We start from the raw sequence: 21,286 nt of genomic DNA, 5'->3' as shown, positions 1-21,286 counted from the left end.
CAAAGTACTAGCTATTTGTCCTACTTGGGTTTCTAGCTTAGCAATGGATTGTGAGTGAAAATGAAACAATTGTGTGTTTGCCTCCAAAGTGCCCAAAGCGATTAAAACTTTCTCTTCAAAAGCGGGACTTCTAACATTTCCTTGGGAATATGATGGTTGATTAGGAAAATGAGAATTTGAAAATTGGTTTCCTTGTAATTGATATGATGATCTAAAACCTTGGGAACCTTGGCTTTGTAGTGGAAGTGGAATGTATTTTCCTTGAAAACCGCCTTGGGAAAGGTTTAAGCCCTCCTCTTGGTTTTTCCAAGAGAAATTCGGTTGATTCCTCCAACTAGGATTGTAATGATTTCTATAAAGGTTGTTCCCTTAATTAGCAAAAGCAACATTTGCTTGTTCATGATGCTCACTTTGCACATGACAATTGGAAGTAGAATGTAAAACACTTAAACAAGTCATACATGTTTCATTAGATGCATGATGAGAATGGTTAGGGAAGGAAGATACTTGATTCACCGAGTTTTGGTTGATCAAAAATTGATCAAACCTTTGAGATAATGATTTCATTTCGGTGGCAATTTCATTGGAGTGATCAACTTGATGTAAGCCAACACTCTTCCTACCACTAGAATTTCTACCATTCTTCAAAAATAAAGTACGTTGCAAAGAATTTTCACTCATGCTCTCATAAAGATGCCACACGTCATCCTCATGCCTATCAATGTAAGAGCCACCCATGGAAGCATCAACCATGCCTTTGTAATTGTCCGATAGCTCTCAATGAAATATTAAACTAATTGCCATTTGGGCATGTCATGATGTGGACACTTCCTAAGCAATTCATTAAAGCGTTCCCATACCTCATGAAATGTTTCTCCATCCCCATGTGAAAATTCTCAAATTAAGGTTCTAATGGCATTGGTCTTAGAAATCGGATAGTACTTCTTCAAGAACTCTTGTTGCATTTCCGCCCAAGAAGTTATCGAAAAAGGCCTAAGATTGTTAAACCAATATTTTGCCTTGTCTTTAAGGGTAAATGGAAAAAGTTTAAGCCTTAAGACCTCTTCCGGTATGTCCGTATATTTTACGGTAGAACATACTTCAAGAAACTCATCCAAATGCTTGTAAGGTTCTTCACTTAGAAGTCCATGATAGTTAGGAAGCATTTAAAAGGTTTGTGGCTTAATTTTATAGTGATGTGCTCTAAATGGTGGCAATTGAATGCATGTGTGTGCATTATATTCATTAGGCACATAGTGATCTCGTAAAGCAAGGGGAGGATTAACAATTGGAGGTGCAACATGGGCACCTTGGTTGCCTTGAATGATGGGAGGTGGTGGAGCATAGATTGGCCTTGGCATTCCCAATGGAACTTAACCTTGTTGTTGTGGTAGATGAACGAATGGCCCTGGCATGCCTAATAGAACTTGCATGTTATCATGATGCACATTGGGGTGGAGGATACCTTGTTGGTCTATGTGACCAAAGTCCTCCACATGGTCCTCATTGTGGCCTTTCATTGATGAAACGGATTGACTAGAACTATCTCTCCCCCTAGGGTTTCGAATAATGGATTCAAGTTAAAAATTTAAAGGGACAAGAGTGGGTCTCAATGATCTACGACCATGCATGCTCAATGCAACACAATAAGCAATAACAACAAACACTTCACCTTAACAACAAATCAATAATTAATAAACTTCTTCCACATACAATGTTCATACTCCCATGCTTTAACAAAATGCAAGAAAAGTAAATTGCCTCCACGTGAGCTCACGATTTATCTAAGAATTGAATTACAAGCCTCCACGCAGGCTGACGATTTAACTAAGGGCTTGAGTAAAGAAAAGCTCACAAAGGTCCTTTAGCACTTCAACTCCAAATTTATAGCTTAGCTTAGCAATTTTTTTTTTTTTTTTTTTTTTATTTTTTATTTTTTTTATTTTTAGCCTTTTTCCCTGCTTGCTTAGCTCTTTTACTTGAATGCTCCTTTGCTTGCTTCCAAGCTCAATGCTCCTTCTCAATTAAAAACAAATACAATAAGTAACAAAAATTGAAAACAAAGTAAAGACACGATCAAAAGACTACTAATTCCTAATTGATTCCACAAATACGACGTTGCTAATCAATCAATCCCCGGCAATGGTGCTAAAAACTATGGTGGTTTCTCGGTGGTAGCACAAAACAATGCACAAAACTTTGAGTTTGGAAATTAATGTCAAGTGGGCACCATAATTTAAATTTATAAACGGCTTAACACCTATACTATGTAGTATGAGTGATAAGGGATCGTCCCAAGGGATTGAGTTATCTTACTAGCTTGAGGAATCAAAATTAGGGTTAGTAGGTCGAGTGATCAAAATAGTGGTTGGTTGGTTGAATTAAACTAGATGCAAATTAAACTAAAGTAAGTAATAATGCAATAAAGAGAATAAAAGATAGAGAGAGATCTTGGGGTTTAGAGATCACCACTAAACATAGCTTTTCTACACCTTTAATGAATGATTAATGAGGGGAAGAACATGTATTAGAATAAAGTGGTTGTGTGTGGTTGTTTCAACAACCACGGATGACAAATTAAGCATATATTGTCTAAACAACATAGTGGATAGCACAACATATCAAATTAAGCCATCAATCCTTTCTTTAAGCTCACAATCCAAACACATCACAAGGTTAAAGATACATGTTACTTGCTTTTCATAAGTATGGAACATCAACAACAAGCATGGACTGTCCTCCCATTTAACAACTACACTACAACTAAGCTAATGACATGAAATTAAACTAATTAAACTAAGGGAGAGGCACAATCCATCAAGAAATGAGTATGAACCATCAAATAAACCACAAGAACATGACATTAAGCACTAAGTCTTGACAATCTTTAGATCTATAGCATCAACACACATAGACATGCATCACTAACACAAGAAATAGAGACAAACACATGAACATCTTTTCTAGCATACATAGACATATGGATAGAATGAAATGATCAATTGGAAGCATTAAACCATATAATTCATTGAAGAAACAAGATCTATATATATATAAGTGTCAAGACATGAATCACAATACAAATCCCCTCAAAAATACATAAATCAAGAAGTAGAAAACATGCTTAGGACTAACTCTAGCCCCAAGAGGATGTCTAGCCACTCATGGATGATGTCCTCCAACCTTCAAGGGCAAGCTCCATGGAAGAAATCTGCTCCTTGGTTGATGAAGAGTCTCTAATGGTGTCTCTAGTCTCCTCCTCTTCTTTGCTTCTTCACTAAGAGTTCTCTAAGGTATGGTATGATATGAGATACTACAATATGATCCTCTATGTTCTTCTATGATACAAAAAGTAATCCTTATCCTTATATAGGTAGGTCAAATGACACCCAAAATGAGCTGGGGTCGTATAGCAAATATTCCCCAATGATTAGATAAAAGACAACTTTTGTGAGCTAGAAATTAAACTTTTTCGCATTGGAGGAAGTTCGATCGATTAAACCTTGGACTTGGATCGATCGAACATGGCTAAGATCTATCGAATTGAAGTTGGATCGATCCTTAATGGCGGCGACTTTTTGGATAAAAACAAATTTGAGATATTTTGAAGATATTTTTGGGAAAAGGACAAAAGTGGTTGGTAGGGTGGTACAACTGGATAGGATCAATCATTTGGATAAGGACAAGAATGTTCAATCAATCGAAGAAGGAAGTTGGATGATCGAACTTTTGAGATCTTTAAACAGAGACAAACATGGCTCAGATCTATCTTGAAGTGCTGAGATCGATGAAAGTTGGATCGATCGAACTTTTCTTGAGATCGATCGAAGTTGCTAAAATTCCACCCTTTGCTTCCTTTTACTCTACTTTGCTCCTTTCTTTGATTAATCCCAGAATTGCTTCAATTATGCTCTTATTTGGCAGAGTTAGCTTATTTTAGGGATAAGTACCTGAAAATGGAAATAGCACGAAATCAATACAAAACAGTAAAATAAAGTAGATAAGGGTTCTAGAATACCTAAGCTTAAGGGGTTTAAATATGCACTTTTCCACGCTTATCAATAGGGTTTAGATATACAACCAAGGATACAAGTTCAAGTATGCTAAATGAGATCTAAATACACAAAACAAGTATGCAGTTTCAAGTATACTAAATAAGATCTAATATACAAAGCGAGTATACAGTCTTAAGTATACCAAATAAGATTTGAAATGTAAGATAAGAATAAATTCACAAGTTACAAGTAATCCATAATTAACAACTTGAATTTAAATGTGAAATCAAATAGTGGAAAGACTAGGATCCTTGGCTGCAGACTAATCGAGTTATTCCGGGTTACTAACCTGCAAGGTACTACCTAGTGCGCACGTGTATAAATTATTTTGGGTAATTACGACCCACAAGGTACTACCTACTGCGTACTTCATATGACTTAGGAAATTCACGAATCCGTACTAGAGCCAAACCCTAGTCATCACATAAATATGATCTTTACAAGCCTCCAAAAATAATAAGTTCAAAACTTATGCAAAATCAATAAGTTAAACCAAACTTATACATCTCAAATAATGTCTAGGAGTGACTTTACATGCACATGCAAGATTGAATCCACACAACCCATGTCCTAGATTTTAAGTCTACAATGACATTCACAATGTCGAATCTTCAGTGTGCAATTCGTTACACGCTATAATAATTTCATTTCAATATTAAAATGCAATCTCATCTAAACTATCCCAATTTCAAATATGTTAAATAACATGGTATGGTCACTACGCAAACCAACTCAAAAACTAATTTGGATCATTGAGACAACAAAATAAAGTTTAATTGAAATATGTTAATTAAATCTCTAGATTTTCTAAAATAACCCCAAATGGATATATACAAGTGAGCAAGCCCAAGTCACTACCATTATCAAGTTAAAACTCAATCAAACTAGCGGAACCATTAATTAGATTTTTAATTAATTCATTTAATTCAAAATCTCTAGATTTGTAAACTTATCCAAATGCTCTCAAGTTAACATAGGTTAGAGAACATGCCAATGCCTATTTTAATCTGACATTACAAGTTGTTTTCATGTTTGTTTCAACTATATGAATTAAACTTTCATAAAAGATAAATATTAAATAAGTTTTGCAATTCTTATTCAAATGCTTCGAATTTAATATATGTTATTCAACATACCAAGGCCTAATTTACTAGCATGCCATAATTTAATTCCAATGTGCTTACCATCATGAGAATTAAATCTTAAACAAGAAAATAATTAAATAAAAGGTTTCAAAACCTAATCAAATACTCTAGATTTAATATATATGAAAGTACATGGCATGCACATCAAGGATACCAAGTCAGAATTTCAAGGAAATGAATAGTGCACTTGGAGCAACTTAATTAATCAAATTGATTAATTATTACTAGATTTCAAAACATCCCCGATTACTTTCAATTTCATATATGTTGAAGAGTGCATTAAAGCCTAACATAATATGCTAACACATATTGATTTCAAGCTAGATAAGGCCACATGAATTAATCTTTCACTTAAGATAAATATTAAATAAAAACTTCATTACTTGTCCAAAAGCTCTCAATTTAGTATATGTCAATGACCAAGTGAAAGGGTAATATTCTATCATGCCACATGTTTAAACCAAGTTATGAGCAACCGGAAAAATCAAATCTCATACAAGAAAATAATTAAATAAAATCTCTAGATTTGATATCAAAGCAAGTAAACAAGTTGTACAAGCATCACAAGCATGCAATATAACAAGACAATAAATTATAACACCCCCTACCTCAATTTGAGATGAAAATCTCAAAGGCCTACCGAAATAAAAGTGCTCCGAATCCGACAATACCGAAGGGTTTTGTCGGGGACAACATGATGAACAAGAATCCCCAAGACGCCCCATGAAAATCATAACTTGACTTCAAACCTGAACTCAAAATTTGGCCCAAAACGGGTTCTAATAAGGGTGAAAGGTAGAACACGACAAGACGAACAACAAACGTTAAGGTCGAAGACTTTTTACTAAGGAAATCAAGTGGAGGAGAAGAAGAAAAGGTGGCAGCCTAAGAAGCTCCAATGGCTGCCGGCTAAGAGGGGGAGGAAGATGATCAAAATCTGACTTTTCTTCTTTAAGTCTCCTATTTATAGAAAATCTCAAAAAGTGCCCCGAAAGGGCCCCGCCGGGTCTTGAAAAGTGAAATTTGAGCAGACGCGCTTAAACGGCAAAACTCCGTGAACAAAAAAGATTCAAAAAGAGAAAATATGAATAACAGAAGAAACAACGTCGAAAATCGAGTCCTGAGCAGAGAGATATGCCCCGAACAAGTTCGGCAGCAACTGAGGTCAAAAACTCTAAAACCAGAGAAAAACAACCAGAAGGGAATTCTAAGAGTACACGACTCGACAAAATGTGAAAATGAATCCCGTACGAGGATCCAGGCTCTAGACGAGGTATTTTTACAATAACTTTCGTTAATTGCGCAATGGCCCCTCCAAAAAGTGAAAACTGCACTAATGGCCCAGAATGAAAATATCTTCAAAAAATATTTTATTAAAAACCCCTAAAATAAAATATCTTCAAAAGATATTTACGAAAAACACCCCAAGAAAAGAAAAAGATTATGAAGAACTGTGCATCCATGCCCCTACGGACACCGAGAGCAACCAAAGTACTTTCTTGCAAAAGTAAAGATACGTATTTCGTGGAAACCACTTAGAATGAAGGTATATGAAGTCAAAAACTAACTTCAAGCATGAAAAGTGAGGTAGTGCAAAAAACTGACAAACGGGGAAAAGGACGAAATAGGGAAAAGGACAAAAAGTGAATAGTGTTCGGAAAGTAAAAATACGGAAATGATTCAGTCCTCAAAGGAAGTTGTTAATCCGAACGAAAGAGTATCAGAAACCATTTTTGAGCACTCAAGACGACACTATGCGACGAGAAACAGAGCTCAGAAAGGAAAATTAAACAGAAAAAAAAATTATCTGTAAAATTTCAGAAAAAGGAAAGAGAGGCAAATGACCGGGTCATTACAAATCTTTACGATCTAGCTTAATCATTTTTTCAAGAATTCTCATTATTTCTCGATTGGATATTTTTACTTGGCCACTTGTTTGGGGATGATAGGCAGAAATAACTTTATGAATGATGGAGTATCTTTGTACCAAGGTATGGAAATACCTATTATAGAAATGAGCACCCCCATCACTAATAATAGCTCGTGGCATACCAAACCGACTAAAATTGTTTGTTTGAATGAACTCAACCATGACTACATGATCAGCGGTTTTAATAGCTACTGATTTAACCCATTTAGACACATAATCAACAGCCATAAGAATATATTCATTATAATTGGACAGAACAAAAGGACCCATGAAATCAATACTCTAAACATCAAAAACCTCAATAACTAAGATTGGAGTTAAGGGTATCATGTTCCTTCTAGAAATTGATCCTAGCTGCTGACATCTAAGGCATGACCTACAGAACAAATATGCATCCTGAAAGAGTGAAGGCCAAAAGAAACCACACTGAAGAATTTTAGCTGTCGTTTTCTTTGCACTAAAATGACCTCCATATGCCAAACTGTGACAAAAGGTCAGAATACTATAAAACTCACTCTCAGGAACACATCTACGATTGATTTGATCAGCATAATATTTGAAAAGATGGGGATCTTCCTAATAGTACATCTTAATTTGGGAAAAGAATTGATTTTTTTCCTATTTTGACCAAGACAAAGGAATTTTGCCTATTGCGAGGTACTTTACAATATCAACAAACCAAGGCAAATCTTTATGAAAAACCTCAAACAGTTAAGGTATCCTCAATTAGAATTCTAGAAAGATGGTCAGCTACCACATTCTCTGACCCTTTCTTATCTCGGATTTCATAATCAAACTCTTGAAGTAAGAGGATCCATCGAATCAAATGAGGTTTGGTTTCCTTTTTAGAAAGAAGATGTTTCAAAGCAGAATAATCAGAATAGACTACGACTTTGGATACCAATAGATATAATCTGAATTTATCCAAAGCAAAGACAATTGCAAGCAACTCTTTTTCAGTAGTGGTATAATTCAATTGTGCATCTAAAAGAGTTTTGCTCACATAGTAGATAACATGAGGAAGTTTATATACTCGTTGTCCCAAGACAGCACCCATAGCATAATCAGACGCGTCACACATAATCTCAAATGGAAGAGCCCAGTCCGGAGGATTCGAAAGAAGAGAGCGAAGCCTTTGGAAAGCTTCTAGGCATGATTCATCAAAGACAAAAGGAGCGTCTTTTGTAAGTAGATTACACAAAGGACAAAAAATTTTGCTAAAATCCTTAATGAAGCGTCGATAGAACCCGGCGTGCCTAAGAAATGATTGTACTCCCCTTACGGAGGTAGAATGAGGTAATTTAGAGATCAAATCTACTTTAGCTCTATCAACTTCAATACCTCTCTCTGAAATGATATGTACTAAAATAATACCCTCTTAAACCATAAAATGGCTTTTCTCCCAACTAAGATTAAGATTGGTTTCCCTACAATGCTAAAGCACTATGGAAAGATTTTGGAGACAGTTTTCGAATGTGGACCTGAAAATAGAGAAGTCATACATAAAGATTTTGAGAAACTTTTCAATTATGTTCGAAAAGATAGACATCATACACCTCTAGAATGTTGCTGGCGCATTTCACAAACCAAAATGTGACTGCCCTGGTTTTTCAAGCCAGTGCATCCTGTGATGCACAGTAGTTTGACCCGATAACCGATCCGAATTGCGAAAGTGAAAATAGAAAACAAGACTCTAAGAAGTTAAAGTGACCTTCCATGAGGTCATGGAACTCAATAAGAACTGATGCGGAAACAAAAGACCAAAAATATGACAAATAAGCCCCCAAGGGTAAAATAGTCATTTCTAAAAATTATGGACTCAGGTGCCACCGAGCACACCACTGGAAGGACAACAAAAAACTAATCAAGATGGACTCAAGAATCACTTGATTCGGAGTCCGGATGAAAAAAATATGAAACTCTAAAGTTTCATAAAATTAAACTTTTGGGTTTGAAATCAATGCGGCAAGGGTACTTTACAAGTGGTAAAATAGTGTTTTCAGATATAATTTGATGCAACCGTGTATACCATTATATAGACCAGCAAAAACTAATAAACTTAGAATCAAAAATCACTTGATTTGGAGTCCGGATGATGAAGATTTGAAGCCTCAAAGTTTCAAAAAAATTAACTTATTTTTCGGGTAAGAAATCTGGGCAGGAATAATGTTTTTACAGCAAGCAACATTTGAGTTTTTTCTCAGAACTGAGGCTAAAAACGTACCCTTAAATGAGTTTTTCTGGAAAAACATGAAGAAGAAAACAAAAAAAACACACTGTAAAATCCCTAAAATGCCCCCTAGATCAGCACAGATCAAGAAAGTCCAAAAAGCTACTACAAGATTTGTTTTCAGAATCTACCCGCAACTGAGAGCAAAAACGGGCTAGAAGATGAATTTTTCTGAAAAAATACAAAAAAAAAAATCCCTCCCGAAATCAAATTTTCTACCCAGCTAAGCAAGAGAAAATGAAAAAAACTATCTGTAAAATACCCAAAATGCCCCTCCACGAAATCTGGTAGTGAGGGTGAAAAAGCTACTACATTGCAAAACTGAAAATTGAACTTTGCGAGGGATTTCCGGCACCAAGATGACATTTTCTGGAAAAACACGAAGAAGAAAACCCCCCTAAAATCACATTTTCTAAGCGACCATATTGAAAGAAGAAAATGAAACTGACGTGACAAGTCTAGAAAGCCCCTAGATCAGATTTTGCAACAAAATTTCAAAATGAGTTCATAGGAGGCTCGTTTCACCAAAGAAGAAGGTTTGCCCAAAAACAACCATGCACACAAACGTAAATTAACTATTAGGATGTGCTACAATGGTTCATGGCTTAAAAATACCACCGATGCAAAATCCGACCCCCCAACGGGCAAAAAGACAAAAATGAACAAGAAAAGGGAAATTTGAAAACCAAAATTAACAAATGATTTTAAATTATCGTTTGGCCCTTGGCCACACTTCAAACATGATTTATAAGACCCTATGAAAGAATAAAAATGGAATTCCCACACCCGGTGCAAGCATAGTGAAGCAATGACTCGGCATTTTTTAATATTTTCATAATATTTCATGAAGTTAAAAGTTACATAGGATACAAATTAAATGTCATTGGCCTATGGCCTCATCTCATACATGTCAAATATATTGTAAAGAGTGTACTTATGTACACATTACAAAAATAGAATTAAATTTACACATTTTGACATATAAAGCTATAAATGGCATTTCAAGCCAACATTTACAAGAAATGAGAACTTCAAGTTTACAAATCATCCAAGCATGATGTGAATCCCGAATCTTAATCCCAGTACCTGAAAAATGTCCCCACTACGTGGGTGAGTAACATAAAGCTACTCGTAGGAAATGAGCATGCATCGACCTAGCATTTTACAATTCTATCACCTTAAAGTGAAACATGTTAAAGGGGCTCATGCCACTTAATGTCTATGTCAAAGTGAGACTCAAGGATTATCCTAAGCTACTCATGTAATTGAAATGAACTACGGCATACAGGTATATATGCTCAAGTACACTAAACCGTATTAAAACATAATACACGACATTCAAGTACACATGCTCACAAGTATACTAAATGATGTTAAACGGGATAAACAATATCTAGCATACATACACAAGTATAAGATATATGTACAGAGTACTCATAAATCAAGTATACAAATACAAGTATACTAAGCTAAACACATACGCACAAGACAAGTATACATGGCACAAGTATACAAAAATAAAATCTGCACACACAAAACAAGCATACTAAGCGTAAATACACTAGATAGAGTCTAGATACACTAACAATGATACAAGTTCAGGTATACAGTTTCAAGTATACTAAATGAGATCAAAATACATAGGCAAGCACCAATTCTCAAGTTACAAGTAATCCATGATTAACAATTTGAAATTAAATGCGAAATCAAAGTAGAAAGACTAGGACATATGGTCACTAGACCAAGTAAGTGTTTCCGGGTTATTACTACCCACAAGGCACTACCTAGTATGCACATGCATAAGTTATTCCGGGCAATTACGACCCATAAGGTACTACCTAGTGCACACTTATGACTTAGAAGACTCTTGTCTCCATACTAGAGCCAACCCCTAGCCATCACGTGAAATATGTCCTTACAAGCTTTCCAAAATCAATAAGTCCAAAACTTATACAAAAATCAATAAGTTAGACCAAACTTATACCAAATCCACTAATGCATAAAACCATCTTCCATGCACAAATAAGGTTGAATCCACACAAACCATGTCCTAAAATTCAAGTCTAGATAACATATGACATGTCAAGCCTCCAATATGCAATTTATACACCAAAACAAGAATATTTTACAACAATTGAACTCATTACCACAATAAGCCACAAGTACTAAATAAGTCCCAATTTAGTAACTAGCTTCCAAGGTAAACAATTGTAATATTCTAACAACCTATACACCTACACAAGATATATCTAAACAAGCTATGCAAGTCAATGATATTCTATATCATGCTAAGTCCAATTACCATTTCAAGATGTCTCAAGTACTAATTCTACATCAAATTAGTAACATGCTCACAAGGTGATTAAACAGACTACATTTCGAGGGATTATCAACGTATTACCTCCAATATCAATTTAAGTGACCAACACACTTAAAATAAAATTAATTAAGATCATTAATTAATTTTTCTCTAGATTTTCAAACATATCCAAATGTCCTCAATTTAATATATGTTAAAGAACTCACCAAAGCCTACTTTAATATCACAATACAAGTTGATTTCATGCTTGTTTCAACTATGTAATTTAATCTTTCACAAAAGATAAATATTAAATAAGTTTTGCAATTCTTACTCAAATGCTCCAAATTTAATATATGTTACACAACTCACCAAGGCCTAATTTACTATCATGCCACAATTTAATTCTAAACTATATATCATCATTAGAATTAAATCCTAAACAAAGAAAATAAATAAATTAAATTCTAAAAACATGAACAAGGCATGCTCACAAGTTGTATATGCTTATAAAATAATCAATACAACAATAATATAAACCTAAGACATCTCCTACCTCAATTTGAGATGAAAATTTCAAAAGCCCACAAAAAAAAAGTACTCCGAATCCGACGATACCAAAGGGTTTTGTCGGGGACAACACGATCTACATGAACCCACAAGAAGCCCCATCAAAATCACAACTTGACTTCAAAATTGAACTCAAAATTTGGCCAAAAATGGGTTCTAATAAGGGGGGAAAGATGCGGATGGTCAAGACAAACACAAAACGCGAAGGCACTTCGACTTTTTAACAAAGGGAAGAAGGTTCAAATGAAAGAAGAAGGGTGGCAGCCCCTTTGGGCTGCCATAGCAGGTTTTGGTCGTGCATGGAGAGGGGAGAAGATGATTTTTTAATTTTAAGTCCCCCTATTTATAGAAAATCTCAAAAAGTGCCCTGAACGGGTCCCGCCGGGTCCGAAATAGTAAAATTTGAGCAGACGTGCTCAAACAACAAAAATCTGTGAACAAAAAAGATGCAAAATGAGAAAATATAAATAGTAAAAGAAATGGCATCAAAAATTAAGTTCCGAGTAGAGAGATATGCCCCGAACAAGTTCGGCAGCAACCGGGGCCAGAAACTTTGAAATTGGAGAAAAATGACCAGAAGGAAATTCCATGAGTACACGACTCGACGAAAAGTGAAAATGAATCCCGTACAAGGATCCAGGATCAAAATGAGGTAATTTTGTAATAACTTTCATTAATTGAACAATGGCCCCTCCAAAAAGTGAAAACTGCACTAATGGCCCAGAATGAAAATATCTCCCAAAAATATTTTCTTAAAAACCCCTGAAATAAAATATCTTCAAAAGATATTTACAAAAAACACCCCAAGAAAAGAAAATAATCCCAATGAACTTTGCATCCATGCCCCTATGTACATCGGGAGCAACTAGAGTACTTTCTTACAAAAGTAAAGATACGTATTTCGTGGAAACCACTTAGAAAGAAGATACGTGAAGTCAAAAACCAACTCCGAACACAAAGAGTGAGGTTAAGCCAACAAAGTGACAAACGAGGAAAAGATAAAATAGGGAAAAGGACAAAACAGGGAAAAGGACAAAAAGTGAATAATGTCGAAAAACGAAAAATGTGGAAATGACTTGGTCCTCAAAGGAAGTTGTCAATCCAAAGGAAAGAGTCTCAGAAACCATTTCCGAACACTCGAGACGACACTAAGCGATAAGAAACTGAACTCAGAAAGGAAATTTCAACGAAAAAAATTTATTCGTGAAATTCTGAGGAAAATGAAAAGGAAGGAAATGACCGGGTCATTACACAAAAGGCATCCATCTATATGTAAACGTACCAAATGGACAAGTGAAAGTAGTTTTCTCTTGATCCTTAGGATCAATGGCCACCTGATTATAGCCAAAATATCCATCTAAAAAACAACAATAGTTTTGGCCAGCCAATCACTCTAGAATCTGATCAATGAATGGAAGTGGAAAATAATCTTTTCTAGTAGCGAAGTTGAGTTTCCGGTAATCAATACACACATGCCATGCAGTGGTGGTGCATTATGGAACTAATTCTCCTTTGAAATTCTCAACTACTGTAATACCTATCCTTTTCGGTACTACCTGAGTAGGACTCACCCACTTGCTATCTGAGATGGGTTAGATTATTCCCGCATCTAGTAACTTCATAACTTCCTTCAAAACTACCTCTTTCATATTAGGATTTAATCTTCGTCGGAGTTCCCGAGATGTTCGGGAATCCTCCTCTAAATCAATCTGATGCATGCAAATTGTGGGACTAATTCCTTTCAAATCAGCCACACTCCACCCAATAGCCTCTTTATTTTGATTAAGAACTTTTAAAAGACTACTTTCTTGGGAACTTGTAAGATTGGAAACAATGATCACCGGGAGGGTGTCATTTAAACCTAAGAAAGCATACTTAAGCTTTTCCGGTAGTGGCCTAAGCTGAAGCTTAGGTAGAGACTCTACTGAAGGAATAAGTGGAGTACTCAAAAGTGGTGCAAGAGGCTCTAACCTAGATTTTCATGGAGGAAAATTTGTGATAAGAGTGGAATTAAGAAAAGAATTCACTTCAGCTATTGAAGAATCGATATCGAAATCTTCATAATTAAAGTGATTTAGACAAGTTTCTAAAGGATCCTTGGATAAAATAGTTGGGAATGATTCCTCAACCAACTCATCAATAACATCAAGGAAGAAGCATTCACTATCTTCGTGAGGATGATGAATAGCGTTGAAGATGTTTAATTTAACTTTCATATTTCCAAAAGATAAATCCATGGCTCCAGTCCTATAGTTAATGCAAGCATTCGCTGTGGCTAGAAAAGGACGCCCAAGAATGACTGGAATATACTTTTTGGAATCGTGGACCAATTCTGTATCAAGAACTAGTAAGTCAACTAGAAAATAGAACTTGTCCACTTTTATGAGTACATCTTCAACAATACCTCATGGTTGTCTGATAGAACGGTCAGCAAGCTATAGAACAATTGATGTAGGTTTTAACTCTCCCAAACCTAGCTTCTCATACACTAAGTAAGGAATAAGATTCACACTTGCTTCAAGATCAAGAAGTGCTCACTCTATCATATTGTTTCCAATGACGCAAGAAATTGTAGGAACACTAAGATCAAGAGTGTTATACATAAGAATATCACTGGCTTGTTCGGTGAGACAAATTTTCTTAGGAACTTGGCTTTCGGATTTTCTTTTAAGAGCGCATAAGTCCTTTAAAAATTTGGAGTAGGCTAGAATTTGCTTTATTTACTAAAGTGGAAGGGTTCCTTGAGAAGTTCAGGATAAGGCGCTTTTGGCTCATAAGCTATCTCAGGGTTAGGAGCAGATAAAGAAGTGACTCCACATTCAACTCCTCTTGTGGATTGTGGAATAGAACTTGAGGAAACATCCTTGGGATGTGGATTATGAATAACAGGAACAATGGGAATCCTAAGCCTTTCTTTTTCCTCTTGTCCTTTTTCAACTTGATTATCAACCACTCCTTAATGTAGTGTTAGCCTGAACTTGCTTATGATAAATACCTGAGGAATTGGTTTTATCAATCATGTAAGTCTGCCCTTTCGGGTTGGCTATTGACTGATTAGGCAGATTTTCATCCTCTCTTCGAGATAGAGTACTCGCTATTTGCCCAACTTGTAACTCTAGCTTTGCTATGGCTTGAGAATGAGAATTAAGAAGTTGGGTATTGGCTTTAAGATCAACAAAAGCATTAAGTACTTGATTCTCAAAAGTAGAATTTCTAGGAGGAGGTGGAAGATTAGGAGCTTAAGTGGGTTGATTCCTAAACTGAGGTGGACGGTAAATACCAGATTGATTGAAAGAATTATTTTGTGGCATAGGATTGGATGAATTTTAATACTGCCCCTGTGATTGAGGAACAGTGGTTGTTTGATTTTGATTACGCCATGAAAGATTATAATGATCTCTCCAGCCAGGATTATATATAGAAAAATATGGATTATAAGCTGGTCTAGAGAATGCAGCATTCACTTGCTCCTGTGGGATTTCAGATGATTGTCCCAGCATAGGGCAAGTGTCAGCAAAATGGTTAGGATTAACATAGATCGAATAAACTTCCTTTGGCAAAGTAGTTTGTGGATTAGCAACGATAGCAAAGCCAGATGATAAAATTTGATCGAACCTACGGTTCAAGGCTTCTATTTAAGCGACTAACTCACTAGATTTATCTACCTTATAAAGTTTTTCAACCTTATGCAGTCCAGGTGAAGACCTAGACCTAGAGGAAGAAGCATGTTGCACTGAGTTTTCACTTAGGGCCTCACACAGTTCCTAAGCGTCAGCCGGACTCTTACGCAGAAAAGCTCCATTACTAGATGCATCAACCATGCTTCTATAAGAATCTATGAGACTATCATAGAAAATCTGTATTAAGTGTCATTGAGCAATATCATGGTATGGACACTTTCTTAGAAGATCATTATATCTCTCCCATGTATCATGGAGCTGTTCTCCCGAGATTTGGGAAAATGCTATGATTTCTGTTCTCATTTGTGTGGTTTTTCTCATAGTGTAATACTTTTTCAAGAACTCTTGTTGCAACATGTCCCATGTAGATATGGAATCTGTTGGAAGGGACTGCAACCAAGTTCTTGCTTTATCCTTGAGAGAGAATTGGAAAAGACGCACTCTGAATGAATCATTGGTTAGAGTGTTCAACTTGGTAGTCGAACACAATTCCAAAAATACATCCAAGGGCTTATAAGGATCCTCTGCTGTAAACCCATGGAAAGTAGGAAGCATTTGGATCATAGCAGGCTTGATCTCAAAATGGGTTGCATCAGCATCCGAAAAAACAAAGCACGAAGGGAAAGTGTATGTGGTAGGAATAAAATAATCCTTCAATTATGGTTATGGAAGAGGAACAAGCGGAACCCGTTCTCCATTTCCATTACCATTACCATTATTACCTAGTACATCACGTTGATCAGCCATATTATCAAAGGAACTTCATATAGAATTCAAATGTCTTTTAAGCTTTCTTAATTGTTTAAGAGTTCTCTCTATTTCAGGATCATGCACTAAAGGTGTTGTCTGATTATGGCGAGTTAACATGCACTGGTTCCATTAATCCTAAAGTTATAAAAATAAAGTATTCCAAGTAAAATAAAACAGTAAAAACTCACAAAAGGTTTAATAAACCTAAACTTTTTATCCCTTTAGCGTCTTTGTTCTCACTGCTAATTTGTACCTAAAAAGAAAAAGAATTAAGGTGAGATATCAGAAAGTCCAAAGACTAGTAAACCAAAACAATCTAATTAAAAGCTAATTACCCGGCAACGGTGCCAAAAATTGATGTGTCTAATTTTACCACTCGCAATAGAATGATTCTGTGTAGGATAGCTCCACGTAAAGAGGGTGTCGAATCCACAGGGAGATAAGATTAAGCTTTAGTTTTTACTTTTGTCCTAATGGTTTACAAGTAACTGGTTGAAAAGTTTGCTTGGTTGTCACGATTAAAAATAAACTGAAATTAAACTGGAATAATAAACTACGTAATCAGAGAGAAAAATCTTAGGACTTTGACTTCACCAAAATCAGCGTACTATAGTTAATTGTATCAACTCTGGGAATTTAACCAATTATGTTTTTAAATGAATTGAACTCAATAACATTCATTTAATTTGGGTTTTAAAAAAAGATATTTTACAAAATTCAGTTACCGATAACCTATCTACAGTTAGCATGGACTATCCACCTACTTACTCTAACTACTTTAACTACTTTGCAAATAATCCATCTCTCCTAAGCATAGACTATGAAAACATTCTTTTGTAAAAAACATTAGAACACCATTATATGACCTCTATTCTTATGGCCAGTAAGGCTCCGCCAGATACCGTCCAATAAGATAGGTTGACAAAAGCATATCTTTGGAAGACAAAAGCTTTCCCTCATCCTCCTCTAGAATACCCTTAGACGGTTTTTGATTTTAAGCTTGTTTGCCTTGGATTATAGAGATTCAATTCTATATTGAGATAGGGGTTGTTGTATGTTTATGTAGTTTAATATATATTGTGTACATGCTTATTGAATCATAGTCTTGCATATAGATGGAAAACATTTGATATGATTTAGGGTTTAATGATTTAAAAGCATGTTTAGTGTATATATATATATTTCATGTTGTAAGTAAATTGCTTCATTTACTAGGTTTGTAAATTCTAGAGATTTTGTTGTTAAAATGATGAAATATTGAATAATATTAATAATGTTTACTTAGAATGCTTATTACTAGATTGTAGTATATTTAGTAATTGTAGCTTGCATAATAGTAACTTGATGTAATTAATATTTAGAAATTTAAAGCATGTGTAGCTTATAAATATTGTGTAGAAATGTTATTTGATTCAATAACTCGTCAAATTCTAGAGATTTGTCTTGTTGGAATGATAAACTCTTGTAGAATACTAATTATGTTTACCTTGAGAGCTTATCACTGGGTTGTTATATATTTAGTAATTGTAGTTTGCAAATGGTAACTTGATTTAATTGTTTTATACTATAATTTTAGTGTGTAACGAAATGCACATTGAATATTCGACATATTGTATACCATTGTAAGTGTAACAAATCGCACATTGAAGATTTGACATGGTGTATGCCATTGTAAACATGAAACCTTAGGACATAGTTTGTGTGATTCCACCCTATTTGTGTTTGGTAGGTAGTTTCATGCATTGTTTTTTAAAATATGTCATGAAATTGTTGATTTTGGAAAGCTTGTAAGAACTTGAAAAATGATATGGCTAGGGCTTGGTCCTAGTACGGGAGGTACGAGTTCTCCCTACATCATTAGAGTGCGTACTAGGTGGTACCTTGTGGGTCATAATTACCCAAAAATACTTGCTTGGCCTAGAGACCACATGTCCTATTCTTTCTAACTACTTGATTTCGCATTTAATTCCAAGTTGTTAATCATTGATTACTTGTAGCTTCTAATTTGGTGCATGCATTTTCAATTTCACTTAGCATACTTGTACCTTGTATACTTGCTTTATGTGTTTTTTCCAATTTCGTTTAGAATACTTGTACTTTGTATACTTGTTTCGTATGTATTTCAATTCATTTAGTATACTTGTGCCTTGTATACCTAATATGCTTGCATGTTACGTATTTCATTTCAATCGCTTGTGTAGCTTGAGATGATCCCTTAGTTCATCTTGTAAAATAGACGCTAGGCGGAATGATCCCTTGTATTGATCTATATTGAACTTGTATGATGGTGGTTCATCGGGGGTCGCACCCCAAAGCCAACAGTTTGTGATACCAAAAGATAATGGTGTAGAGCTATGATGAATGTGGCTATAACGACCCGGATTTCTCAACCCGGTGCGTTAGTGATGAACCGGAAGTCGACCCGATAATGGACCCGAAATGCGGAGGCGAAAGAAGCCAAATGACCTCAAGAGATGTACGTCATCCCTAAGGCCCCAGAGTGACTCTCCATGAAGCCACAGAACTCAAATGAGCCAAGCAAATGAAGAAGGAATGCCTAACCCGAAAAGAGATGAACTAAGGGCAAAATGGTCATTTCTCACTGAAAAGGGTGCCACTGTGCACATCATTGGAAGGACAATGAAAAATGAACAAAATTAGACTCAAGAATCATCTGATTCTGAGTTTGGGCAGAAAAGAAATGAAATTCCAACACCCGGTGCGAAAGTTATGAAGCAACGACTTAACATTTTCCAATATTTTCATAATAAACTTTGAAAACAAAAGTGCATAGAAAACGAGATACATGTCATTGGCCTCCAACCTCATCTCATACATATTAAATACATTGAAAAGAGTGCACTTACGTACACTTTACATATACGAATCAACGAATACAAGTTTAAACAAATAGGGTTACAAAGAGGCATCTTATGCTAACACTTGCATAAAATAGAAACTTAGAAACTGTAAGCCATCCAAGGAGCAATGGAATCTTCAAATCTTGAGTCCTGTACCTGAAATATGCCCCAGTATTGTAGGGGTGAGTAATATAAAGCTACTCGTAGGAGATGAGCATGCATCGACCTAGCATTTTACAATTTTATCACCTTATGGTGAAACATGTTAAAGGGGCTCATGCCACCTAACGTCTATGTCAAGATGAAACCCAGGGAGCATCCTAAACTACCTAGATCATTTCTATCATATCACATTATTCATGTAATTCAGACAACATGGAAACATGTTATACAAGGCAACAAGATATAGATTCTCAAAGTCTTCAACTTGAAATCCAAAATTACGAAAACAAGTATGGGTCATGCCACCTAACGTCTATATTCAAAATGAATCTATAAGGTCATTCCTAAACTACATTTGAACATCAAAACACAAATTATGATATCGATACAATTTAACTAACAATGGAACTCCCAATATAACGCATGAAGCATGCTTTCACAAAGCTACATCTTAAGCGCAAAATAGGAAATCAAATAAGGAACAACAAGTTACGATATCATCTAGTTATCGACTTGAAATGAAATACGAAATCAAACAAAGTGGATACTCGGACGTTACGCCGGATCAGACTGACTATATAGTTACTTTAGGGTTACTATCCCATGGGTAACCTCCCTATGTGCGTACTAGACTATATAGAGGGACAATCCCCCGTACTAGAACCAAGTCTTAGCCGTAGCCAAACAACGACATCCCCAAGTTTCCAAAATCAACAAATTGTGCAACAACTTATATATATCAACATGTATATACAAGATATCAATTATTTACCAAGCACAATCCAAATTTTGGAAACTTATACAATACATGCTCAAAATTCATAACTACGATGACATGTAAGATGTCAAATACAAAGTGTGCAATTCCTTACGCATAGAAACAATATATTCAATAAGGAAAAACATATTCTCATTAATATAAAAGTAACAACTATGTTATCCAATGCTCAAAAGTAATCAAGTGAACATACATCAAATCCATACCCATGATTTAAATATAGAAATAACTTCCAAAATGCAATTAAATCCATGGAGTAATAAAGTAGAATTTAATTAAACATAAATAGTTAAATTCTCTAAATTCCAAGTTAATCCAAATAACTTCAATTTAATATATATTGAAAGACATGTCATGGTCATCATATATATAACATCAAATGACAAGTTAAGTGATTAAAATACTTAAAACAAAATTAATTAAGCTAATTAATTAATTTCCTCTAGATTTTTAAACAATTCCAAATGCCCTCAATTTAATCTATATTAGAGAACATGCCAAGGCCTATTTAAATACAACATTACAACTTGATTTAATGTTTGATACAACCATGTGAATTAAACTTTCATTAAAGATAAATATTAAATAAAAGTTGTAATTCTTAATCAAATGATCCAAATTTAATATATGTTAATCGACATATCTAAGCATAATTTCCTAGTATGTTACAATTCAAAACAAAGTTATACATCATCATAAATTTTAAATCTTATATAAAGAAATAAAAATTACTAACTTTCTAGATTTGATACAAGGCATACATATATGTTGTATAATCATGGCAAACACACAATACAACACACAAATAATCCTAAAACATTCCCTA

At 35.0% G+C, this 21,286-nt stretch overlaps 1 non-coding gene across 1 annotated transcript; it reads left to right on the top strand.

Annotated features, from left to right (window-relative positions):
* Positions 1-810: 810 nt before the first annotated feature.
* Positions 811-917, top strand: LOC132267848 (small nucleolar RNA R71). The gene has a single exon (XR_009469105.1). It is a non-coding gene; the product is annotated as a small nucleolar RNA R71 (small nucleolar RNA).
* The last annotated feature ends 20,369 nt before the right edge of the window (positions 918-21,286 follow it).

Source organism: Cornus florida, unplaced genomic scaffold, assembly GCF_030987335.1.
Source record: "Cornus florida cultivar Cherokee Brave unplaced genomic scaffold, ASM3098733v1 CherokeeBrave_3.0.0_Hap2_Chr07, whole genome shotgun sequence".
Classification (NCBI taxonomy): Eukaryota; Viridiplantae; Streptophyta; class Magnoliopsida; order Cornales; family Cornaceae; genus Cornus; species Cornus florida.
This window is presented reverse-complemented; position numbering and strand designations above follow the sequence as displayed.